The 27058-nt window shown below is 44.7% G+C and overlaps 1 protein-coding gene across 1 annotated transcript in view; it reads left to right on the plus strand.

The window, feature by feature from the left end:
• DRD4 (dopamine receptor D4) overlaps positions 1-27058 on the plus strand; it is a 298719-nt gene that overhangs the window by 136841 nt on the left and 134820 nt on the right. The gene's annotated exons all lie outside the window — the stretch shown is intronic.

Genomic DNA, 27058 nt, shown 5'->3' on the forward strand with positions numbered 1-27058 from the left:
CAGAGACCCAGTTTATATACCCAAACATGCCTTTGAAGTGGGGGAAACTTCAAAGAGGGATTTTTGAAGTTCACAAGTTCCCCTTTCAGTCCAGGTATGTCTGTCAGGGTCCCAGTCGGGGTTATCAGTCTATTGTATGAGTGCAGCCACGGGCATTTGAAATGAAAGTGTCAGGCCCTCCACATTTCCAGCCCAGGAATACCCTATCAGTATGCAGATGAATGCAGATGTGACTGAGTGTCCTGTGTTTGTGGTTGCCTGGGTGAAATGCAAAAGGGAGATGTCAACCAGCACAGACCAGACACTGATTGGAGACAGGCTGTAAGGCACAAATGGTTTTAAGTGCAGAGAAATGCTCACTTTCTAAAAGTGGCATTTCTAAAATAATAATATTAAATCCTACCTCACCACTAGGCAAGATTTTCTATTACCATTCTGGCCATACTAAATATGACCGGGTTACCCCTTTCAGATCAGAATCTACCACTCAAAAAAGTATGTGAAGGCAGCCCTAATGCAAGTTTATGAAAGGAGCAGGCCTCACAGTAGTGGAAAACGAATTTAGGAGTTTTCCACTACCAGGACATATAAAACACTTATGTACATGTCCTGCCTTTTACCTGCATAGCACCTTGCCCTATGGGTTACCTAGGGCCTGCCTTAGGGGTGACTTATATGTAGAAAAAGGGGAGTTTAGGGCTTGACAAGTACTTGTAAATGCCAAGTCGAAGTGGCAATGAAACTGCACACACTGGCCTTGCAATGGCAGACCTGAGACATGGTTTAGGGGCTACATATGTGGGTGCCACAATCAGTGCTGCAGGCCCACTAGTAGCATTTCATTTACAGGTACTGGGCACATGTAGTGTACTTTACTAGGGACTTATAAGTAAATCAAATATGCCAATTCAGAATGAACCAATGTTACCATGTTTAAGGGAGGGAGCATATGCACTTTAGCACTGGTTAGCAGTAGCAAAGTGTGCAGAGTCCCAAAACCAGCAAAAACAGTGTCAGAAAAGTGGAGGGAGGCAGACCGAAAGTTGGTGGAATCCCACTCTAAGGCTGTCAGGTCCATCACACCCTATCTACCATATAGAGTATAGACCCATACATTGTAGTAATTTTACAACACGGTCCTTTCATACTTTATACCTGCAGCTCAAGATATTGGGAGATAAGTATGTAAAAATGCTGAGGTGTGATCTGACTGTTACAACCCACTAGCATCCCTTATCTTCGACCTATCTGCACTGGCTATTCCATGACGAAATAAAAACCACCCAATGACAAGGTTGCTGTGTTTTCAGAAATGAACATGTGCAGTTTGTAGCAAATGATGTGGCTTTGCCTACTTAGATAATTATGGAATGGAACAAGCCCATTGTGAAATGTATGATCCTGTCGCTCCTTGGCCTGTAGTCGTGAATTATTCTGAAAACACGTTTTTTTTATTTGAAACGTGTAAAATCAATCTACTGGAAAGCCAGTGTCTCTGAATGTAAAGAGCGCTGCTTTCTCAAAAGTAACTTCGGTGCAGTAAAAGATGCATTGACATGGCCCTAGTTCATTAAGTTTGCAAAAGTAAACATCCCTCTGTCATCTTTCATGTTCTTGTCTGAAAACTGTGCTGCTAGAGCAGAATACCTGTTCATCAACTAAGCCTTTGATTTATAGTTTTATATTTTCTACGGAGAGAAATGATTTTACCTTCCTTATTTTGGAACTTTTGTTTTCAAATTAATCTTCCTCCTGTGCTGATTTAAAAAAAAGACTAATTTACTCAAAAACAGCACCGGCTGTCTTTTTAACAACCCTGATGGTTGAAAAAAAAGTATAATCATAATTATGTTTGAAAAACCAGCTCTTCCAGTGAAATCTCTCTTCTATGAAAGTTCTCCTTACATTCAGGGCTTGATTTGTGTCTCTTGGGTTCCTGGCTGATGAAAAACACAGCAGGTCTTGTGGCATGCAGAGAAAACCATGGCCTTGCTATTTTAAGGAAGTAGTTTCTCAAGTATAAAATCACCGGAACAGCTCAGGTTCTTTCTGACATTGAAATCTTCACAAACCAGGTGCGAAACGCCAAATCGCTAGCAGCCTGCCTTAAACCACTGTCCTTCCTTGATTTCTATGCTGACTGTAGGAGGCTGGACTGGCTTGTAGTGGGTACCAAGAGGTACTTACACCTTGCACCAGGCCCAGGTATCCCTTATTAGTGTAGAGGGGTGTCTAGCAGCTTAGGCTGATAGAAAAGGTAGCTTAGCAGAGCAGCTTAGGCTGAACTAGGAGACGAGTGAAGCTCCTGCAGTACCACTAGTGTCATATGCACAATATCATAAGAAAACGCAATACACAGATATACTAAAAATAAAGGTACTTTATTTTTATGACAATATGCCAAAGTATCTCAGTGAGTACCCTCAGTATGAGGATAGCAAATATACACAAGATATATGTACACAATACCAAAATATGCAGTAATAGCAATAGAAAACAGTGCAAACAATGTATAGTCACAATAGAATGCAATGGGGGCACATAGGGATAGGGGCAACACAAACCATATACTCTAGAAGTGGAATGCGAACCAATAATGGAACCCAAACCTATGTGACCTTGTAGAGGGTCGCTGGGACTGTAAGAAAACAGTGAGGGTTAGAAAAATATAACCTGGAAGTGAAAAACACAAGGGTAGTAAGGGTGACGGAAGCCGCACTTCTAGGTAGTAACACAGTAGTTTTTAGCAAATATATATGAAAGAACAATGTCTGGTGCAACCAGGCCGAGTGCCCTACTACCCAGCAGGCACAAAAGTGAGTAACAGAATACCCACAACCAAGCCTAGAGAGAAAAAATTGGCCAGAGCACACAGAATGTAGTGTCCAATAGTGTCGCAGGGATGAGAAACCCTGATGGTATGTTGAAGGTGAGCGAAAGTTTGAGGTTGAAGAAAACGTCCAGAGTCTTGTTAGTAGAAAGTGCCTTTATTCGTAGGTGTTGTAGAGCATGATAATCGTCATGGATAAACAGCCAACACGTGTTTCGTCACACAGGTGACTTCATCAAGGCTGCAAAGAATATTGATAAAGGCAACAGTTGGTATATATACATGTATGGAATCCGTAGTGAACTCATGTAGAAAAGATACCGGAACCAAAAGCCAGTGCCTTTGTGTGGGAGCTAAAAAAGATTGGTGTTGAAGTGAACATTACGAGCAAACACAGTGCGACCAGGACACCCATAGAGAAAGGAGACATACTATGAATAAAAGTGATTTAGTACGTCCATGCAGTAAATATAGAGATCCAGACTGTATACAATAGTGGGCTAATACATTGTAAATAGTGATACGAAGTGAGGTGAATATGAGACTAGGGCAGGGTTGGGAGAGACCAAGCAAATAGCTGAGTACGAACACCTACAAGTGAGATGTAGAGTGGTACATAGTAGGTGAGTGACAGAGAGAGAGAAAGGGCCCAAAGTAGTTGGGAGCCATAGTTTCTGTACCTGGGCCGTCCGGCCTGAGTAATCAATGTTAATTAGATCTGTGGGCTGGAATAGGTGATAAAGATCTAGGAAGGAAATAAAAAAGAGTAAAACAAGTAAGAATAGCCCGTAGGGGAATATGATCCGAGAATATCCGTGGGCATGAGGTACGGAGAGAGAAGATAATAATTGTGTACATACCTTTAAAGATTGAGGAAATTTAGAGTGGTAAGGCTGCCTGAGCAGCAAAAGGGTGATTAGGTAATTGAACACGTAGGTAAAGAATGGTATGGGAGGCCTTGATAAGCCGTACAGCCACGACCTGGGAGGTGTCAGAGAGATGAGTATAAAATGAAAGGGTCGGTATGAAGGAAGCAGAGGCAAATAGGAAAACAATTAATAAAGACAATAACAGGTCATTGACGAATAGAGCTAAAGTCTAAGCTCGGAGATCAATAGTAACACTAGCCCCAAAGGGCTGCAACGTGTAAGTGGTGGGATATGAAGTGTATCATAAAACAAAAACAGAGAAAGTGAGGCAAGTACGGTAGACAATGTCAATATACACATAGCTGGCGGTACGTAATGTAAACACAGAGCGCTAATGATAGGCCTGTAAATTGCCAGAGTGCTGAAAACTAAGCTCAAGAAGGTCCATGTACTAAAGGTGGAGGGCCCCTGCGGCAGTGTGAAAACATGTTGGACCTTGGGAATAAGGCCAGGGCATATATCGGTACTCCAAAACGAGCCCGAGAGAGAGAGCGGCCTTGTATTATAAAACCGGGTAAGTCGAAACGCATTTAGCCTATAATAGTACGTCGGTGCTAGGTAACAGGCGAGTGTACATCAATAATGGGCAGTTGAGAAAAAATATATAGTAAAGCGCGTTCCGATACGAAATGCGTCCAGGGATTTTAATTGCGGCTAGAAATTTGGTTAGGCCATAAGCGGTAATAGTGTAAAAAATGAATAAAAGCATCTAACATAGGTTAAACAGTCAGCCGAGTCAAGAACGGAGTGTCTAAATATCATAAAAGAAGGACATACCTTGGAAATTCAGGCCGGGGAGGCGCGGTGAGCAATGAAAGAGCGTCTGATGGTCGTTGCCGACCCACGCTCTTATGGTGAACAGGGAGTTGGGGTGCCATGGAAATGGAGGGGGGACTCAAAATTGAGGCTGAGGGGGACAGTGTGGCGGCCATATTGGGTGTATGGAATAGGGGTCCGGAATAGATGGATTGAATAGAATTAATGGGAGAAAGAAGGGGGGAGCAAGCGGCAACTCCATAAGTAAATAGAATGGGAACATGGAAAGTGAGGTTGAAAAAGGGGGGAAGGAGAAAGGGAAAGACGGAAGAGACACATCCTAAGTTGGTAATCACGGTGTAAAAACCTTTACTGATGTAGTGAGAGAAACACAAACACCGAAGAGTGCAAAACGAAGTAATGGGAGTCCAGTGAACCGAAGACAATGTTGTACGTGAAAAGTCAGGCCATATTGTTGTAACGGGCCGCAAACAACAAGTATGTAAATACAAACGAACTATATGGAAACCTCGTATTGCTGAACAAATAGTACATAGTACATAGTACATAGTGAGGTCGAGGATGGAGAAGGAGTACAATGATAAGTTAAAGAAGTAACATCTATTTATACCATAGACAATGTTGAATGTGAAAAGTCAGGTCATATTATTGCAACGAGCCGCATATAGCAAGTAAGTGTATACAAACAAATTATGTGAATATCTCGTATTACTGAACAAATGGTGCATAGTGAGGTCGAGGACAGAAACAGATTACAATGATAAATTAAAGAAATAACAACTATTCATAATATGGTGAGTACGTTGTTTGTACAAGTAGATACATCCAAGCATAGTGGAGCATTTAGAAAACGTTATGTACATAGTTAAGCTTTATACAGAAGGGTTGTCTATAGGAAGATATGATGCAACGTGTCATGAAATGGAGGATCCCCATAAACCACATATGTCTATGCAAGTAAAGTAAGTGAATGCTAGGTGTTACCAGACACATGGTGCAGAGTAAGGTCAAGAACATAAAATATAAAGACAGAGTAACAGAATTAGCATCTATTCATAGATGAATGAGTACATTGTTAGTACACAGAGATGGATCCAAACCTAGTAGAACATAGTGAGCTTGGACATACGGGATTGTACAAAGGTGGAAATGGTGCAACATGCGTACAGGATGGAGGATCAGATTGGTTATGTCAGAAAGAAGTGTAATTCACGGTCCGTGTTGAGGCCTAGCTCAACTGCGCGAAGTTTTATGATCCATTTGGCCTCGCATTTGCGCAGTTCCCTGGTTCTGTCTCCACATCTTGGTGAATTAGGAACCTGAGTGATGCCATGGAATCTGATTTTCAGAAGATCCCCTTCCCCATGTTCAGTGTTAAAGTGAACGGCAAGGGGGTAGTTGATGTTAGTATTCCTGATGGCCCTGATATGCTCCTGAATGCGTTCTTTGAGTGGGCATATAGAGCTTCCAATGTAGATCAAACCACATACACATATCAAACAATAAACAGTATATTTTGTGTTACAATTGATAAAACACTTAATGTGGTACGTTGTCTTGGTATTGTATGAAAAAGATATGGTTTTGTTGAGGGCTAGTTGACAGGATATGCAGCAGCCACATTTGTAAAAGCCAGTAGGTTTCTCTGGAATCCACCCCAAAGGGCGTGTGGGAGAGGAGGGGCATAGAAAGCTGGGGCACAGAATGTTCCTGAGAGTCCGACCCCTGCTATGCACAATGGTGGGGGACCTGCCTATTGAGTCTTTGAGGCACGTATCCAGCATCAGTAAGTGCCAATGTTTCTTGAGAATGCGTAGTATCGTCTTGCTAGCTGGGCTGTACTGGATAATAAATGTGACCGGTCTCTGGCTGCTAGGGTTTTTTGTGACAGGTTTTTTTGGGCCTTTGATAAGTAACTCGTGTTGTTCCTTGTTCAAGATGCGTTTGCTAGCTCCCGAGATGAGTTTGTTGGAGTAACCCCTATTTCGGAAGCGGTGGGTCAGGTTTTTGAGTTCCTGTTTGAAGACATAAGTGTCAGAGCAATTACGTCAAATCCTAACCATTTCTCCGTATGGGATGGCCTTGATCTGTGTGAGGGGATGGGCACTCTGAGCATGCAGGATAGAATTGCAGGCGGTGGGTTTTCTGTAAAGTCTAGACATGACCTTGTTGTTGGTAGTGTACAGCAATAGGTCCAAGAATTCGATTTGAGTAGTGTCCACCTTGTGGGTAAACACTAAGTTGAAATCATTAGTGTTGAGGTGTTCTATGAGTGTATTAAGGTCATGACTGTCACCAGTCCAGATAGCAAGAATGTCATCGATGTACCTACCCCAGTAAAGAATGTGCTGCGTGAGGTGTGCTGGACATTTGGACCAAAGGTGTATTTTCTCAAATTGGCCCATGTATAGATTGGCATACGATGGTGAGAACTTAACCCACCCCAAGACCCTGAAAAGTGGGTGCAAAGTGCACCTAAGTTCCCCAAAGAGCACAGAAGTCGTGATAGGGGAATTCTGCAAGGAAGACCAACACCAGCAATGCAACAACGATGGATTTCCTGACGAGAGTACCTGTGGAACAAGGGGACCAAGTCCAAGAGTCACGATCAAGTCGGTTGTGGGCAGATGCCCAGGAAATGCCAGCTGTGGGTGCAAAGAAGCTGCCACCGGATGGTAGAAGCTGTGGATTCTGCAAGAACGACAAGGGGTAGAAACTTCCCCTTTGGAGGATGGATGTCCCACGTTGCGAAGAGTCGTGCAGAGGTGTTTCCGTGCAGAAAGACTGCAAACAAGCCTTGCTAGCTGCAAGGGTTGCGGTTAGGGTTTTTGGATGCTGCTGTGGCCCAGGAGGGACCAGGATGTCGCCAATTGTGTGTGGAGACAGAGGGGGCGCCCAGCAAGACAAGGAGCCCTCTCACAAGCAAGCAGCACCCGCAGAAGTGCCGGAACAACCACTACGAAGTGGAGTGAACCGGAGCTCTCCCGAAGTCACAAAAGAGGGTCCCACGACGCCGGAGGACAACTCTGGAGGTCGTGCACTGCAGGTTAGAGTGCCGGGGACCCAGGCTTGGCTGTGCACAAAGGAAATCCTGGAAGAGTGCACAGGAGCCGGAGTAGCTGCAAAACACGCGGTTCCCAGCAATGCAGTCTAGCGTGGGGAAGCAAAGACTTACCTCCACCAAACTTGGACTGAAGAGTCACTGGACTGTGGGAGTCATTTGGACAGAGTTGCTGAGTTCAAGGGACCTCGCTCGTTGTGCTGAGAGGAGACCCAGAGGACTGGTGATGCAGTTCTTTGGTGCCTGTGGTTGCAGGGGGAAGATTCCGTCGACCCACGGGAGATTTCTTCGGAGCTTCTAGTGCAGAGAGGAGGCAGACTACCCCCGCAGCATGCACCACCACGAAAACAGTTGAGAAGGCGGCAGGATCAGCGTTACAAGGTCGCAGTAGTCGTCTTTGCTACTTTGTTGCAGTTTTGCAGGCTTCCAGCGTGGTCAGCGGTCGATTCCTTGGCAGAAGGTGAAGAGAGAGATGCAGAGGAACTCTGATGAGCTCTTGCATTCGTTATCTAAGGAATTCCCCAAAGCAGAGACCCTAAATAGCCAGAAAAGGAGGTTTGGCTACTTAGGAGAGAGGATAGGCTAGCAACACCTGAAGGAGCCTATCAGAAGGAGTCCCTGACGTCACCTGCTGGCACTGGCCACTCAGAGCAGTCCAGTGTGCCAGCAGCACCTCTGTTTCCAAGATGGCAGAGGTCTGGAGCACACTGGAGGAGCTTTGGGCACCTCCCAGGGGAGGTGCAGGTCAGGGGAGTGGTCACTTCCCTTTCCTTTGTCCAGTTTCGCGCCAGAGCAGGGCTGAGGGATCCCTGAACCGGTGTAGACTGGCTTATGCAGAGATGGGCACCATCTGTGCCCATCAAAGCATTTCCAGAGGCTGGGGGAGGCTACTCCTCCCCAGCCCTAACACCTTTTTCCAAAGGGAGAGGGTGTAACACCCTCTCTCTGAGGAAGTCCTTTGTTCTGCCTTCCTGGGAAAGCCTGGCTGGACCCCAGGAGGGCAGAAACCTGTCTGAGGGGTTGGCAGCAGCAGCAGCTGCAGTGAAACCCCGGGAAAGGTTGTTTGGCAGTACCCGGGTCTGAGCTAGAGACTCGGGGATCATGGAATTGTCTCCCCAATGCCAGAATGGCATTGGGGTGACAATTTCATGATCTTAGACATGTTACATGGCCATGTTCGGAGTTACCATTGTGACGCTATACATATGTTGTGACATATGTATAGTGCACGCGTGTAATGGTGTCCCCGCACTCACAAAGTCCGGGGAATTTGCCCTGAACAATGTGGGGGCACCTTGGCTAGTGCCAGGGTGTCCACACACTAAGTAACTTAGCACCCAACCTTTACCAGGTAAAGGTTAGACATATAGGTGACTTATAAGTTACTTAAGTGCAGTGGTAAATGCCTGTGAAATAACAGGCTGCACTGGCAGGCCTGTGTAAGAATTGTCAGATCTCCCTATGGGTGGCACAAGAAATGCTGCAGCCCATAGGGATCTCCTGGAACCCCAATACCCTGGGTACCTCAGTACCATATACTAGGGAATTATAAGGGTGTTCCAGTATGCCAATGTAAATTGGTGAAATTGGTCACTATCCTGTTAGTGACAATTTGGAAAGAAAATGAGAGAGCATAACCACTGAGGTTCTGGGTAGCAGAGCCTCAGTGAGACAGTTAGTCATAACACAGGTAACACATACAGGGCACACTTATGAGCACTGGGGCCCTGGCTGGCAGGGTCCCAGTGACACATACAACTAAAACAACATATATACAGTGAAATAAGGGGGTAACATGCCAGGCAAGATGGTACTTTCGTACACTGACAGCCGAAGATGTTGCCAGATCTCATGTACAGTACCATTGGTTGCAGTAAAACCTTTACCCACATATAATTACACTCACATGGACCAATTTATTACATTTACAGTTGCACTATAAATCTGGCCCAGTTAACAAATAAAATTGCACTGCAATTCATTTCACCGTTCAAGAGGTCATTTATTTGACTATATTCCCCCATAAAACTAAATAGTAAATCAATTCTATTGCTCTTCGCACCCCTAAGTGTTACTACACTATACACTGTAACCCACACAAGAACCACCGCCGACATAGATGCGAGCAGTAAAATTAATAATGTTGGTGGAATGGGAAAATCAGTGCTTAATTTGTGCTTGTTGTTTCCGGTGCTGAGCACCAGCAGTTATTTTTGAGGGCCGGGGCTTGTTCTTGTGCCTCAAGCATTTCAAGACACATATGGGAAAGACGGGGGAAGGGAAAAACAAAAAAGCGTCAAAAAGGGAAAAAGCAGAAAGCTGCCAGAGTGAGCGGAAAGGGCAGGGAGTGGCTTTATATCGATTGAAGAGGCACGAGATGGCTTCAGGATTACGCTGCCTCAGTATTCCGTGTTCCCACATTTAATTGCAGCAGCCGCATGTTTAAGAGGGGGGCGTTGGGCACCGGCACATTTTTATTTTCAAATTAAGCACTGGGGAAAAGGGGAACTTGGAAAGTGATTTGCCAAAGGGGAGATTGGGGCTACCTTGGGGACTCTGAACTCAGGAAAGGTGCGAGGAGCCAATGGCCTTCCGGTGAAATGATTTAACGGCTGGTACCGCTTTTTGTTCTACACAGCCAAGGAACAGGGATAACTTTCGCCACATCTGAACCATGCAATTATATTGGTGATACCCAATCTCGGAAACACAGGAACCGATGTACCTCTTCTAGGCCAACCTCCCTCTTGGACACGGAGAGCAAGATTGTAGCTAAGGTACTGTCCACTAGTTGGCCGGGGTAATTGCCTCTTTTGCACATGAAGACCAGCTGGGATTTGTACCCAAACGTACTACCCCTCTCAACCTCTGAAGGCTGTAGGTATGGCTAAACAGGATGAAAGGGAGCATGGAGCCTGGAGTGATTATCTCCCTGGATGCCAAAAAGGTGTTTGACTCAATAGATTGGAATTATCTCCATGGGATCCTGAGAAGGTTTGGACCTGCAAGTTTTGGAAGTGGGTAGCCTTCCTTCACAAAAACCTCAGAGAGGTGGCTAAGATGAATGAATGACATCTACTTTGTTCATGCTGGGAAGGGGGACAAGACAGGAGTGCCCACTCTCCCTATTACCATTTGCATTGTGCCTGCGGCCACTGGCTAGCTGGGTGTGGTGCAGAGTTGATGTTACTGGGTCCCCGAGGGTGACGGGAGAGCCCCATAAAATCTCTCTGTATGTAAGCGATGTGCTGCTATACATTACTGATCCAGGGATGGCTATCCAGTGGTCCTCTCAATTTTCTGGGTTTTCAATGGATACTTAGGATACCAAATTAAATGAGACAAATCAACCCAGCTCTAGGTAGGGTACAGGGTGGGTCTAGGGGGAGTAACTAGGGGATTTGGAACCTCAAGAGTAGGGTTCAAGTATCTGGAGATAGAAGTCATCACTGAAGAAGGGAAATTCTTAGAAGAACATTTGGGTAGAGTGATAGACAAGTTTAGGAAAGACATGGATTTGATGGGGTAAGCTGCCCTTAATGGTTATGGGTAGGGCTTTATGTCACAACATGATTACCCTGCCCAAGCTGCTGTATATCTTACAAAATACCTAATTTGAGATGCCGGAAACCTATTTTAATAAGGCTGACAGGGCACTCCAATGACTCCTATAGAATGAGGTGGGTCGACAATAGCCCTGAGGACACTATATAGATCTTGTTATAATGGGGGTATTGCCCTTCCTGACATCAGAATGTACTATAGGGTGACACAGCTGCAGGTCATTAAAGACTGGGGATTTAGATCCCATAGTGACTCTGCAACCCGAGTTGAGAGGGTGCAGATGAGGCCAGCCACTTACATCCATTACTTATATCATAAACTGGAAAGGAAACACCTGCCCAGGCCAACTAGGGCAACTCTGAAAGCTTAGGTTGACTCTCACAGGGCAATCAGGTGGCATGAGAAGCTTATATTAGCCACTCCATTGTGGAAGGGGTAGTCTCTGAGGGAGGTCAGAAAACTAGCAGAGTTCAAGAAGTGGGAACTGTGGGCCATTGAAACCCTGGGAGACGTCCTGCAGTAGAAAGAGTTTAAATCTTTTGAAGAATTGCAAAGAGATTTCCCGTTATCCTCCTCTCAAAGATACAAATATATACATCTACAGCAAGCCCTCCGGAAAGAGTGGATAATTGGGTCAGACATCCCAAAGCATACACCCATAGAGACTTGCGTTTTACAGGGGGTGATAGACCAGAGGCCAGTGTCACAACTTTATCCTACACTTACAAATCACGCCCCAGATGGTCTCCTGAATCTGGGAGCCAAATGGGAGAAAGATATCTGGGAGATGGTAGACATAGATTGGGAGGCAGCCTTGATGCATCCCAGGGAAGTGGCCATCAAGGTACGGCTACAATTAGCTCAACTTAAAATATTGCACAGGATACATTATAAAAAAGTAAACTCTTTCAGCTGGGAAGAGAGAGTAGCCCCAATTGTCTCAGATATGCCACTGAGGAGGGGACTTTCATACATACAATATGGGGATGCCGCAAACTTGCCAACTACTGGAGAGGAGTACACAAAGAGCTGGAGGAGTTGCTAGGCCTGGAGATACTCGGAATCCCTCCAACTGGAGATACAAGGATCCCTAATGATGTGGATAAGCCGCTCAGACCCTTGGTATTTTGCATGTTGGGTTTTATGGTGGCCAAGGGAGATCTGGCCAAACTGTGGGGATGGGCACAGATCCCAGTTGTCAAAAGATAGAAAGAGGAAATTAATATGTGTATGGAAGTGGAAAGAGTGGTGATCAACGATGGAGATGCCCTAAAAAATTCTAAAATATGGGGGGGACCATGGAGAAAATATTATAGGATGAATGCATTGCAGAAGATTACAGGAGCCAACGAAGAGCTGAACTGAGAGTATAATCCCCCTCAGATGGGGTTAGAGACATGGGCATCAGGATGAAAGATGGGAGACTATCCTGTATGATAGACAGTGAGGACATATAGAGGGAAGGAGGAAAGCTTTACTACTTAACTGTGATTTAATCTAACCACACTGCATGCCATGTTATGTGTGCTTTCAAAATCAATAAAAAGAGTTCTAAAAACATCTTTTGAAAATGTGAGATCCTCAAATCCTTCTTAACAGGTCTACATTCAAAGGGAAAAAAACAGGATGCTAAAACAATTCTTGTGTATCCACTTTATGGTTGCTGCAAACCCTGCTTTGTTCTACCTGTCATTTATTTGCCTGTAGGTTTATTGTGGGTACAGTGACTGCCCCAAACTGGAATTCAGTTTTCGATGGCGGAGGACACTGGCTTACCATAGTACACTCCCACCACACACACCCAGCCTTCAGAGCCCATGTTTAGAAGGGCAAAAGTCTTCTGTCATCTTGAAAATGCCCAAAGTGGGTAGGGTTGGCCCTGGAGACTCTGACCCTTATTGGTTAGGGTTGTGCCTAGAAGTTATTCCACCCACTGGCTCATGCCAGTCCGTAAATGTGGCATCTCCAGAACCTCACTTCAGAAAAATGCTGGACCTGAAGAAGAGGACTATACCTGCTGTCTGCGACCTGAGAAGGGCTTAAAAGGACTGGACCTGCCTTCTCTTGTTCCCAGGACAGAAATGTGGACTTAAGGGGTCCTAAGGCTTACCTCCTGTTAAAGACAGAGGGACAAAACAAGCTAGAAAAGGCCTTTTCTTACAACTGCCTACCTGAACAGTAGCAATTTGACCTAGACCGAACCCTGCTTGTTGGCTTCTGCCTGAGCCCTGTGAGTCTCTTAAGTTCCTCCCCTGAGGTTCTGCAGGGCTTTAGAAGTGTACTCCTGTGGTGGGATTGGGACTTAAAGGACCAAAGTCAGAAAGTGAAGTCTTTGACCAGGACAACATTTTTCGTATATATCTGACCCGGGCTCCATTACAGTCTGCATTATTGACTATCATTGACACTTTATTCTTCTTGGTGCTATTCCTTCTTAAAAAATTCAAAATCCATATCTCTGGTTCCCCTTGTTGGATTTTGTCCTTTTGGTGTCATATTGTTTATTATATTTTACTCGACTTTTCTAATTTGTTTTCAGATTTTTGTTGTGTTGCATTTCAACTTTATTATTGTTTGGTACTGCATAAATACTCTACATATTGCTCTAAGGTTAGCCGACCTGCTCTTTGTCGTGGCTAACAAGGGTATGAGCTCAGCTTATTTTAATGAGTTTGAGATGTCACTCTGACAAGGGGTGTGATTGTTCCTTGCGGTGGGTAGTGACTCACCCCAAACAATAATCCAATTTCGTACATGCTGCAGGAAAAGGTCTGTGTATTTGTGTGGAATGACAGATTCTTAGCCCAGGTTCTGTGTATTTCAGATTCTCAGCCCAAGGTCTGTGTACTTCTGTGGAATGACAGATTCTCAGGAATCACAACATTTTGCTGGAGACTGACAATGTGTGATAACAGTGACTTCAGATTGCTCCATACAGTTTGAAGCTTTGTAATCTTGGTGGGAAAGGCTCATGCTATATTGTAAAATTAGACTAATGACTGATAAGTTTTGGAGAACATTTTTGTCCATTTCTAAGGAAAGTTAATCTATTACTAATAGATCTTCAAATATTTTCTAGATGTCCCATAAGAGTTGTTAACATAGCTATAATTTCTCACCAATATTTAAACCCCTACATTGACCCCATTGATGACAAAATACCTCGCAAAATCTGCTCTTTGGTGCACTAAACCATTCAACTAATTAATCTATCCTGCTTCCCAAACCTGCTTACTTTCTGTCTCAGTAGAACAGTAGGACAAAAATGGATAAAAACAATAGTACACTTTAACTTGTCCTGAAGTTTAAATCCACATAAGCACATAATACAACTTTCTCTGGTGTGGCAGGTTCATTCTGGATCTAAGAACCAAACCTACTCTTCCTCTGTCAGAAGACTTCTCACAACTTCCTTTATATAGTTGTTAGTAAACTATATTAAGATAACAAATCTAGTTTCAACCAATTTGTGATCTCACAGTGCTACAAATGCAGTGCATCACACATCACAGCTGAATGTAGCTTAAGTTTACTATTTTCAGATGATTTGGTCTCTACACTGTTCTCATGTAAAGCTGTTAATGTTGTGTTATTACTTGGAGTACAGCATTTTCCATATAAAATCAGCAAATTTACTGGTAAAGTCATTGTAGCGGCATCTCTGTGTTTCCTCATATCTAGGGTAGTCAATGAGGGACTGGATTTCTTTTTCCTCAAGGCCCATAGTGCCTTTTTATTACAATTTCTTTAAAGCAGTTCTTGTTCTGTGATTATCTTTTTTATACTGTTGGTAAATGCACCAAGTCTTACCTCTAGCTGAGGTGGCTGACGTACAGCATGCTATATAAATGTTGTTGCTTCACTGTATATCTATGCAATCATTAAAACAATCATTAATATCTGGGGAAACACATTAGACAAAGAATGTAGACAATGTTGCTCTGATAAGCTCGAAACTCAGCAATGTTAGGATTTAGCCCTAATGATCAAATGAACTAGTTTGTTGGAGGGCTGAATTTCCCCACTCATTTGCTTTGTAGAATAGGGCAGGAGGAGTGAGGATGTGTGGTAGCTGCTGTTAAAACTCATTTGGCTAGGGGAAGCAGAGGGCCAATACAAGTATAATGTGAATAGCTGAGCTGGTCATGGGGTGTCTCTGCTGTCTTACTTACTGATGTTGTGGATGGTAACAGCAGATGCAATAGGTAGTCTGAGTAAGACCAGTTTGGGTTGTTGCAACAGAGGACTTTAGGGTAGGATGCTAAGTGTAGAAGCTCACAGAAGGAGGTCAACAGATTAGATATTCCATCATGTGCTGCTTCGTATGGGTAAAGTGATATAAGTTAATAGTGGTCTGAGTAGAAAACATGCTAATTCTAGCCCTGAATATTGATAATAAATTATTGAGATTTTAGAGCTCTTGACCTAGAAGAGATTTTTCCTTGAAAGGGGAGGGGCACCACTAGAGAGTTTTACACATAATGAAGGATGGGAATTATGTTAGCTGATTTAGAAACATGCACATAAAGACACATAGGGGGTCATTACGACCTCGGCGGTCTTTTTGCAAGACCGCTGAGGGACCGCCGTGCGGAAGACCGCCTGTGCAGGCGGTTTGCCGCTCGGCGTATTATGACTGGTGGCTGCTCTCTGTCGTTATTCCGATGGAGAGCCACCAACAGCCATACTTGCGGGCGGCGGGGAAGTGGAGGTTGCTCCACCGCCACGCCAACAGAACACCGCCCAGCGAATCACGTCCTGTGATTCGCTGTGGCGGTGTTCTGTTGGCGTGGCGGTGTCGGCGGAGCTGCCCCCATGGCTCCCGTCCCCTCCTGGAGGATCGACGGACCAGGTAAGTCGATCGTCCGTTAGGGGAGGAGGGTGGGGGGGGTGTTGTGTGTTGTGTGCGTGCATGGGAGTGTGCGTGTGTGTATGTAGGGGGGTGTGTGAGTGCGTGTATGCTTGCGGGGGTGTTGTGTGTATGGGAATGAGTGCATGTATGTCTGTGGGTATGTCTATATGGATGTGTGCGTGTATGTTTGAATGTTGGTGTGCGTGTATGACTGTGTGTATGGCTGTAGGCATGTATGTCGGGGTGTATGCGTGTGTGTGTTGGTGGTGCCTGCATGCGTGTCGGGTGTGTGTGAGTAATGTTATGTTGGGGGTCGGGGTGAGGAGGGGGGCCCTGCCACCTTTGGGGGGTGGCAGGGGTGGTGGGGGGTGTAGGGGAGGGAGTCAGGGTGGTGGTGGGGGGTGGGGGAGACCCCTATCAGTGCCAGGGAAGGAATTCCCTGGCACTGATAGTGCTTACTGCCATGGATTTCATGGCGGTTCAAACCGTATGAAATCCACGGCGGTAAGCTGGGTCCAAATACCGCCGGCGGTATACTGACGGCCGCAGGGCTGGAGACCCAGGTCTCCAGCCCGGCAGTCGTTTCCGCCCTGGCGGGCGGGACGGGAAACCGGCGGATGACCATGGCGGTAACCGCCATGGTCATAATTCACCTAGGTATGACCGCCAGCCTGTTGGCGGTCTTACCACCGGTTCTCCGCCATCCGCCAGGGTTGTAATGACCCCCATAATGCCTACAGTACTGTAAAGAATTACCATTATACAAAATGAATGTTGTTCTGATATTTGGAGTGACCATGAGCGTTTGGGTTGTGTTGAGTTAGGTGATAATGTAGTGAGTGAAGTAAACAGGCAAAGAAAAAGAAAAGCTGTGCAGGTGGATAACATCAGTGATTGAGGTTAAACAAGTGATACATAGGGTAGATGGAATGGTTTTCGACTGTGCATTGTGGGGTACAGGATGTAAGTAGGTTACCTAATGTGGACAAATTATGGCCTGTGCAACTCAAGCAAGGCAAGCAACTGGCCACATTAAGGATCATAGAGAATAAGCAAATTATATTTTGCTCAGGTTGGGCTGTGGATTGAGATAGATAAACTGTTGGTTAATACTACCAATTGGGATAGGGATAACATTGTTTTCCAAATTAAAGATAGTTCTTGTTGTGCTAGGCATGCAGATAAACAGCCTACAAGTTCTGATTGGTTTGTGCCCCATATAGATTGTCCTGGTTGAGACTATGGATGGTGAAGACAAGCAGCTAGTGCTCTATATGATCTAATAAAAGTGGAAAATGAAGACTCTAGAGCTCAGTTAGGATGGGTGAATGACATGAAGAACAGGACTCACTGGTTAGCTGCAAACTACAAATTGAGGTGGATTGGAATTAACAAAGAGGGATTGTAAATAGGCAGATTAATAACCATTGCATTGGTTGGGGCTTTGTAGAGAAGGATGTGGTGAGATAGGCCAGTACTTCTCTTGACCCCTCTATGCCTGACCACCCTCTGACACACATGAGCATAGCTGCTCTCCCTTACTCCTTTTTTTCAATCTTGTATAATCAATTTCCGTGTCATTGAATCAAGCCCATTCCTTCTTAGTCCCACTCATTTTACCTGTCACACCTGTCACACATATTCCTGCGGTTGTATGTGATGCTCAAGGAAATGCTACTTAAGAGATGTGTCTTTTTCCACAAACTTACTTCCTTGATTTTATCCAAATGAATTAGATTCCCAGACTGTCAAATCCAGTCTTGTGAATTCCCTTCATGTTGAAAAAGTTCCTCCTAGTGTTTTTTCTGTCCTTACATAGACTCTTTGGGTCCCTTTTATGCAACTACCCCATGTGACCCCATCTCTCTCTCATCAATGTCTATTTTTGCCTTATCATTTTTGGGGGAGAAGGTCACCCACCCCTCTTTTTTTCTTCCTTTTTTCAGCCATTCTCTTATAGCCACTTAGGTTTTCACCCGGTTCCTGCAGGCATTTTTTTCTTTGTCTCAGTCCTTTATCCATGCTTCTACCCTAAATCCTCTAACCATACCTATACATACCTATACAATAGTACCTCTATCCCTTCATACGCTTTAGTACCTCTACCTTAATTTTGGAACCCTTAACCGTAACCATCCTCAATTTTCAAGAACACCAATGTCATATTGTTGGTAAAAAATAAACCTGCTGCATCCCTCAGTAACTCATCCCTCCCGAAAAAAACAGTCTTACATTCATAGTAATGGATTAAGTCTGACTTTTCATTAGAGTTTTTTTGTGTTTTCTTAATACCTTTGACGTTGCTTGACAAATCTGTACAAAACTTTTCAGAGAAAAAGTAAATTCACCTTAGGTACTTAATGGTTAGATTGTGCTGATCTGGCTAGTGGGTGGGCCTAAAAAGAGGTAGGGTCTCAAAAGTGACATTTCCCATTTTAGCTACCATTAGATTCCTTGGTCTTCAATACAGAAAAGAGGTTCAATGGAATTACATCAAACTTGCCATATAAACAAAACATTACTCAAGGAAGTGCCATTACTTGGTTTGGTGTTAACACATTCAGTAGTTATTGAGAAATGTGTATTTAAATATTGACTGAAAAGCCTAAGTTAAAGGTAGGGGCACAGTCCATAACTCCTACAACAATTATGGAAACAATAACTTCCACACCAAATGCAGTTCTGTGCCCCATGCCATATTACATCAATCATGACCTCTCAAATGACATCTTTGATGACATCACTGATGACACAACAGAAAAAACTTGAACTAAGTACAGAACAGATAACTTATTCCCAATTTTTCTACATCAAACCTTGTGATTTTGTTCAATTCCATAATGCAGTCATCTGTAAAATCAAGCTACTGCTTCTAGGCCCCAAATACTAATATTTATAAAATCTACTCTCATATTCGTTCCCACACCTTCAGAAATATCAACAGTTTCAGTAAGAGCAAAGTTAACTACTACACTAAACGGCTCCATTATCATAACATTTTTGGCATATAAACCACTTTTTAATCCCCTCAATCAAATTTTTACCATACTCTGCCACCAATAAACTGACCAAGTCCTCTGTACTTCTACTGATAGATTTCAATGTGAGGCAAGGTGCTCCTCCAAAATACATATTGCAGATGCTTTCCAGATACACCCCAATTCGCAATTACACCAAGCCACTATTCACCTCCTTACTATCGTTCAGCGTGTTACACCCCTGTCAATGAGACTCACCTCCAACTGACCACTGGGCTATTACCTCTCACCCATCTTTAAATGTAACCCTTAAATCATATCTCACGAAGGCCAAATGTCAAACCCCCTCTTACCTATACTTAATCTTACATGACTCTGCTGGCCCCCTCTGGTTTTATGTCAGATATCATAAACAGAAATATGGTCTGACATAAATATCATTTACAAAAATATCATCCTGTTGAGTGTAGATTTACAATCAATTGGGTGATATTTTTGTAAAGAATAAGTATTGAGGATACAATTCAAAACGTATATACATGTATTACCACTACAGAGAAAAGAGATGTAGTGCGGAATAAAAGAATCAATTAAGGAAATTGATTTTTGTATTGGTGTAATGCTCGATTTATTTGTCTGAATGCTCATTGTTGGCATCTATTACCAGTGTGCCTTGGGACTGTGCTCATCAGAGTTGAGCAAATACGATATTGTCTAAGCTGTTTCTTGGTTGAAGAACATACCTATGCAGCAGGGTTATACTTAATACATAGACCTACAACTTCTAGATTAACATTAGGGGTGTGCAAACAAGAGGCACCAATCTGCTAAACAATAACTAGATGACAATATTTATGGTTATAAAATATTCTGACGTCAATATTCTAGTACGATAACCACACAACACTCCTCACTTCCCTAGACAACATCTAAATGTAATTACCCAAACTGTTTCGTTTTGTCCTGCTTCTCTGTAATAAATGTTACTAGGTAAAATGTAACTGCTTCAAAAAACAATTAATAAAAATAAACTAATAAATAAGCATAGCTGTCTAATTGAAAGTGAAGAATACAAATTATGTTATGTATACTACTTTCAGGGTCAGGCACTTAAAATGTCAAGTTACCTCTGTAGCTTGACTTGTTCCGAGAGCCTATTCAGTTTGTGTTTTGCATGGCACCTGTGGCAGGATTGAGAGAGTGTACCCAATGTAAACCTTTAAACTGCACAACATACCAATTGATGAGCATCAACAGGTGTGTGAAATCGTGATGTCTTTCAACTGTATATGTTTTCACTAAAAGGAAAGTTAAAGGGAAGTATAGTTAGGTGAAAATGACAGGTAGACATACAGTTTTAAATTAAGAAAACCACTGAAATTCACCAATTATCTCAAGTAACTATAACTTTCACCCTAAAGTAAATATAACTTGTGCACATTTGGAGCAGACACAACATGGCCAATCAGAGATGGCTGCGGGGAGAACCCCAAGGCCCTGCAGTCACTGCCGGCTCCACAGGCAGCACCCATCTTAGGTACTGGAGGTAGCTGACTCTTTTCCTCTGCTCCTACCCAGATGGGAGAAGATTATTTCTCTGCTTCTGCAGGGTGGGAGAAAAGTTATGTTCCATACCCAGGATAGGGCAGGCAGGGAATTTAGGGCCAGATGTAGCAAAATCCGTTTTTGCGACTTGCAAATTGCAAGTCTGAGCGACTCGCAATTTGCAAGTCGCAAAAACGGATGCAGAATGGTGTCTCAGACACCTTCTGCGACTCGCTATGGGGTCGCAAAGACCCACCTCATCAATATTCATGAGGTGGGTCGCATTTTGCGACCCCATAGCGAGTCCCTGCACTCACAGGGATGGTGGTCTGCTGTAGTCAGCAGACCTCCATGTCTGTGACTGCTTTGTAAATAAAGCAGTTTTTTTTTTTCATTTTGCAGCCCGTTTTCCTTAAAGGAAAACGAGTTGCAAAATGAAAAAAATACCGAAACCATTTGGTTTCGTTTTTTTCAGAGCAGGCAGTGGTCCATAGGACCACTGCCTGCTCTGAAAAAAAAAATTTGTCGACATTCATTTGCGAATGAGTTACCACCAGTGTGACACTGGTGGTAACTGCGAGTTGGTTTGCGACCGCATTCATGGTCACAAAGCAACTCTGAATTGCAATGCGAGTCGCAATAGGAAGGGAACACCCCTTCCTATTTGCGAATCGCATTCACAAATTGCGAGTCGGTACTGACTCGCAATTTGTGAATGAGCATCGCAAAAGGATTTTTGCATGGCGCAACTGCGATTTTCGCAGTTTGCACCATGCAAAAAGCTTTCTACATCTGGCCATAAATGTGTATTGCACTCTCCTGAGCAGGGAATAGGAATGTCCTAGGGGATAGGGTCCCTGGGACACTGCTTTGATCGAGCCCCGGCATACGGGGTCCAGAGGGCCAGTCTACAGTTCGGGCAGGATGGACCAATGGCACCTTCTTCATAAAAAATGGTCCGGGGGATGGTGTTCCTGAGGTGCATGGAGGGCAGGTGCATGTCCCCCTCCCCATAAATAATAAATTGGCCCCAGGGATGGGGTCTCTTGGGCCTTAAAGTGGCTCAAGAGGGGGGCTACACATAATTAATGAATCTGCCCTTGGGTATGGGGTCCTCGGTACCCCCTAAAGACATGGGAAAAAGTTTGCACTCCCCCTCCGCCCCAAAAATAAAAAGACACTGGTGACCCCACAGGCCATGGCCCACCCTGGTGGCTTTTCTTTGAAAAGGCATGGTGTCACTAAAAACAAAACATTACGATTTAGGCCTCACCAGGACAAGGGGTTTAGGGTACCCTTATCCTGCCCCCTATATCTTTTCTAACTGAGTCCCAGAGTCCTAAGATGGCTGCTGCCTTATCTTTGCTGATGTGGTGGCACCAATCAGCAAATCAAATCAGATCTTATCTTTAGATTTATCAGTTCTGTGGAACGTCCGCAGTCTGCTAGATATATATATACATATATATATATTGGTGGTGGTCGCCTGTAGGTGGTTATAGTTAGGACCCTGTTTCCATAGAAAAAGCATTTCTTGACTTCCCTATTACTTTGGCACTGTTTGACAAATCTTCACAAAATCTTACAAAAAAGTGCCCAGGTGATGCTTCAGTTTCAGGGTGACACATTAAAAGGGGCCAAGAAAATGGAGGGGTCTATAAGTTGTGTTTTCCATGTTAATTCCCCTAGGACCTTTAGACAGGAACAGCCTGAACCACTGGACAGAATTACACCAAATTTGACAGAAAGGGAGCTTTCGGTTCGGAAATCACACCTTTTTAATGTGGTGTAAATCTCTTCAGTAGTTTTAGTGATATTAAAAGGAAAATAAATATAGATATCTAGCATGCGGATTCTGGAGATCTCTTGCTGAGATCTGATTGGCTGCCAACACTTCAACCAGGAAGTGTTGGCAGCCATTACAAGAGTCATCTTCAGCTGAGTCCCAAACAACACACAAAAAAAGTAAAGGGGTTAGGGTAGGAATACCCTAACCCCCTAGCCTTGGTCCAGGGGTCCCCCTGGGATCCCACCAGGGCTATGAAGTATTTTTTTTTAATTATCAGCTAAATCTGCGGCTGGAGCCTAGGATTTTTCGGAGAAAAAAAATGTTTTGTCTCTTGCGCTCTTAATTAATTTTTCCCCGGGTGGGCCAGGTCCCGGGGGCATTTGCTCTTTAATAATAAAGGATAGGGGCTCATGGGGACTGTTTCCCAGGGCTTTTAAAAGCCCCGGGGACCACCACCTCCCCAGGGCTATTCCAAATGTATAATATACAAGGGCTTCGAGGACCCCCCTGGGTCCAAGGGACCACCACCTCCCTGGGGTTTAATAATAACTATTGCTGGGGAGGCTACGTAGACCCCCTTGCTCCAGGCACCGCCACCTCCCCAGGGCCCTGGGGACCGTCAGGTCTGGCTCCTGCCACCTCTTAGATTCCACCCTCTGGAGGGTGCTGTTTGCATTTGTTTGGTGGGAGCTGTGACAGCTGCTGCCAAGCAAAAGCAAACTTAGCTACTTCCCAGCAAGCGGGAACATTAAAACTGCTCCTGCTTGCTGGGAGTGGAATTTTCATCTCTTTCGGACAGGGAAAGAGATGTAAAGATTGCTCTCGCATGCAGGGAGCAGCGTTTTCAGCTGATTCCTCTGTGCATGGGCAGTGCTGATTTCTGCAGGAGGTGTGATGCTGGCTGTGGCTGTGGGGGCCTTGAGTCTCCCCCGCTGTCCCTTACATCACCAACATGGAAAGAAGCACTTGCTTTTGTAAAGTACAAATCATCAAAGTGTGTTTTCTCTGCAGCTCCTCTTTTTAAAGCATCTGATGGAGATGCTTGAGGAACAATCACATTGGCAAAGCTATAGACACACAAGGAAACCAAAGATATTACCTTGGTGTTCCTTAGCAGCTGTATTGTAGGAGATGCACTATACATTTTACCAACGAGGTAGCACTTACTAGTTATCCAGTAGAAAGTTCTCCATTTGGATACACATTCTGCACAAAATGGTGGCCTCTTCTTGGATAAAAATGCAGGACAGGATTCATTCTTTCATGATGGTTATTTCACAGAAATAAAACTTCAACAGAAAACACAGATATAAACAAAGCAGGTGCCCAAGTTGAAGTTCCACTTCTGTAAAGTACTAATCATTCTAATTTATTGCGCATGGTCAAGGGAAAGCAATTTTTTTTTTATACATTTCCGTCTTGATAATTTATCTGTAAAGCTGGATGGAGGGGTTTGCATCCTTGGATTGTTTTGAGCGCAATATCTCACGTGGTGACTATGACAGGTGGGTCATCTGCTGCTGAGACCAGAGATCCTGTTCTCCCTTTTGGCCCCACCCCATGTACATTAGTGGTATGCAACGTCTTCCCCCCATTTTCGTAGGCAGCTTACTAAAAGGACCTCCTGGATCACATTTACCAAAGATTTTGAAGATGCATTCTTGATGCACAGGAGTATGATCACATTTATGACAAATAAAGAAGCACTTCATGATTGTCATGAGGTAGGCTGTACGTGGAGTGGGGATGGGTGATTACAGGGGGTTGGCCACAGGCCTAAGCCTTGCGTGTGCAGTCAACCCATACAGTGCACAGCCAAAGTCATGATGGGTTGGGTGTTTTATAGGGGTTAGTCATAGTGCCTTGTAGCGACAGTGGTTGAAATAATGTAAAGTAATTACAATTACTTTACTTTAAAAAAAAAACTAGAAATTAACTGAAAAAATCTAATGTTACACTACAGGGAAGTTATAGGTAGGTTCTGAATATACTTGCACAAAACTGTAGAAATTCAGCAGTTATAGTTAGAATTATTTTAAGTAACTGCAACTCACGCCCTAAGTTATCTATAACTCGTGGTGTGCCATATCCTACAGGCATATGACTGGGTTCAAACTGGGGTGACGTGGCAAGCAAAATAACGATGGATTAAACTCAGATCTGTTTCAACACTCCGTCCATCATTTTATTTTGTGATGTTGCTTTGTGCACCCTAAGTGGCTAGGGTATGCCCAGACTTGGGTCCCTTGCTTGCTGTGCCACTGGATTCAAGCTAGCCTGGCTGATGAAGGGTGATACCCTTAAACTGGTCCCAGGATGCTTGAATCCTGTCCAGAAAGGACCTGGCTTGGCAGTTCGGGCTGGACTGCTCCCTTAGAGAGCTGGGTCAAGACTGATTTGCACATGACTGGGTCCAAACTGGGGTGCCATGGCAAGCAAAATAACGATGGATTAAAACCAGATCTGTGACTGGGGGTGAGTGTTTTCAAACGTTTCAACACTCTGTCCATCATTTTATTTTGTGATGTTGCTTTGTACATCCTATAGGGTCCCTGCTTGCAGCTGCTGTGTTAGTGAATGGGCTTTTCTTGCTCTGCTGTAAGGATTGACACTGTGGGCCTCATTATGACCCTGGCGGGCGGCGGAGGCCGCCCGCCAGGATCCCGCCCTCCAAATTACCGCGCCGCGGTCAAAAGACCGCGGCGGGTATTACGAGTTTTCCCCTGGGCTGGCGGGCGGTTCCAGTTAAACCGCCCGCCAGCCCAGGGGAAAACGACCTTCCCACGAGGATGCCGGCTCGTAATCGAGCCGGCGGAGTGGGAAGGTGCGACGGGTGCTACTGCACCCGTCGCGTATTTCACTGTCTGCAAGGCAGACAGTGAAATACATTTTGGGGCCCTCTTACGGGGGCCCCTGCCGTGCCCATGCCATTGGCATGGGCACGGCAGGGGCCCCCAGGGGCCCCGCGACCCCCCCTACCGCCATCCTGTTCATGGCGGCTTTCCCGCCATGAACTGGATGGCGGTAGGGGGGGTCAGAATCCTCATGGCTGCGGAGCGCGCTCCGCAGCCATGGAGGATTCCAATGAGCAGCGGAAAGTCAGCGGGAGACCGCTGACTTTCCGCTTCTGACCGCGGCTGAACCGCCGCGGTCAGAATGCTCATTGGAGCACCGCCAGCCTGTTGGCGGTGCTCCCGTGGTCGGTGGCCCTGGCGGCCACCGGCCGCCAGGGTCAGAATGACCCTCTGTGTGTGCATTGGTAGATGTGAACAAGCAACAGCAGCCACCTGGGAATAAGCTTCTAACTTGTTTTCAATACTGCCACCATGTATGGGCCTGTACATATGTGAACTCAACTGTTCCCATTTTGGGATGGTTTGTAAAATTGTATTACAAAAATATTCAAGGACACTCACACATGGACGGCCAATCTTAAATGTTTTAACTAAAATCCACAAAAACATTAAAGCATTTGGAAAAATTAACAGAATGCCAGCCATTGCCAAAGATGTTGGTTTTGCCAATGCTTGCCATCCTTTCTCACTAGGAATGTCCTTGACTGATTCAAGTGCCTTTTGTCTCATTCTAAACACCCTCCACTTGCCTGCATGTACTGTCAAGCCCTGTTGCCCTGCTTTCTGCTTTGCCCCGCCCCTGCACTTGTGAGCTTTTAAAGCCACCATTTCCTCAAGCGCACTATCCACTGACTCTTGCACATTTCCAGGTAACTTGTGCCTCACCATCGAAAGAGGATGTCAAAGTCACAGGCAGTGTTTTTTAGACTGAGACTGGGACAGTGCCTATGGTACATGCACTCTCGCTTGCGAGACATATTGTTTACAATTAAGAGCTCGGAGACCACCCATTGCTTAACATTTGTTGGCTTCAGTGTTGCTCTACTTTGCTGCCTCCTGATTGGCCAGAGGAAGCCAAGAGTCACCTCCTTTCCTCTCTGTGGAGCATGGACCAAGCACAGATTGTTTGAACTTAATTAGTGCCTGTCTGCTGCTTGAACTGTGATTGAGGTAGTGTTTCTGACCCCATCCCTTTTCAATGTTGCTGCCCCCATCTGGTGCTCCCTCTCTCCTCCCCTGCAGCTTCCTTGTGGTGCTTTTCCTCTCTCTTGTTGTTTCTGCTGGTGCCTCCCTCATGTTGCTCCTCTCCCTATGCTTTCTTAACATATTACACAGCAGCCTAGTGCAGTTAGTGTCGACGAGGGAAATCCTGCAGCAGGAACTCGTCACTGATACTGGTCCCGGATATGTGATGTCAATTCTTCAAAATAAGATGAAAACTTAGTGAATTCAATTGTTCACACACTTCTAGGCACTGTGGACCACCTAAACAACTCACAAAGTCTATTAATCTGTAGATAACGAAAACTGACAGGCACTCTGTTCCAACCGCGCCCTCACTGTTCTCATCTTCCTGGAATCACTTCTGGTTGACGAATTAGCACCCAGCAGACTCCGAGCCTGCACGCATTAGACAGGTCGTCATGTCTCATTATACAGTTCAGGCGGCTTGAAAGATCTCATTATTCAATATCTTGTCATCTTTGGGCCATTTAAAATCTGAACGAACTGCATGATGTTATTAAAATATGTTCCCATCAGGTTCTGTACTCTGTGAACACTGAACTCAAACTGATACTGAAGTGTGGGGGAAGGAGAGTGAGAGAAGACAAAAAAGCATGTCTCGAGTTGTGTGTGACCCTTATTTAAATGGTCTGG

This window comes from Pleurodeles waltl, chromosome 3_1 (genome assembly GCF_031143425.1).
Source record: "Pleurodeles waltl isolate 20211129_DDA chromosome 3_1, aPleWal1.hap1.20221129, whole genome shotgun sequence".
NCBI classification, from domain to species: domain Eukaryota; kingdom Metazoa; phylum Chordata; class Amphibia; order Caudata; family Salamandridae; genus Pleurodeles; species Pleurodeles waltl.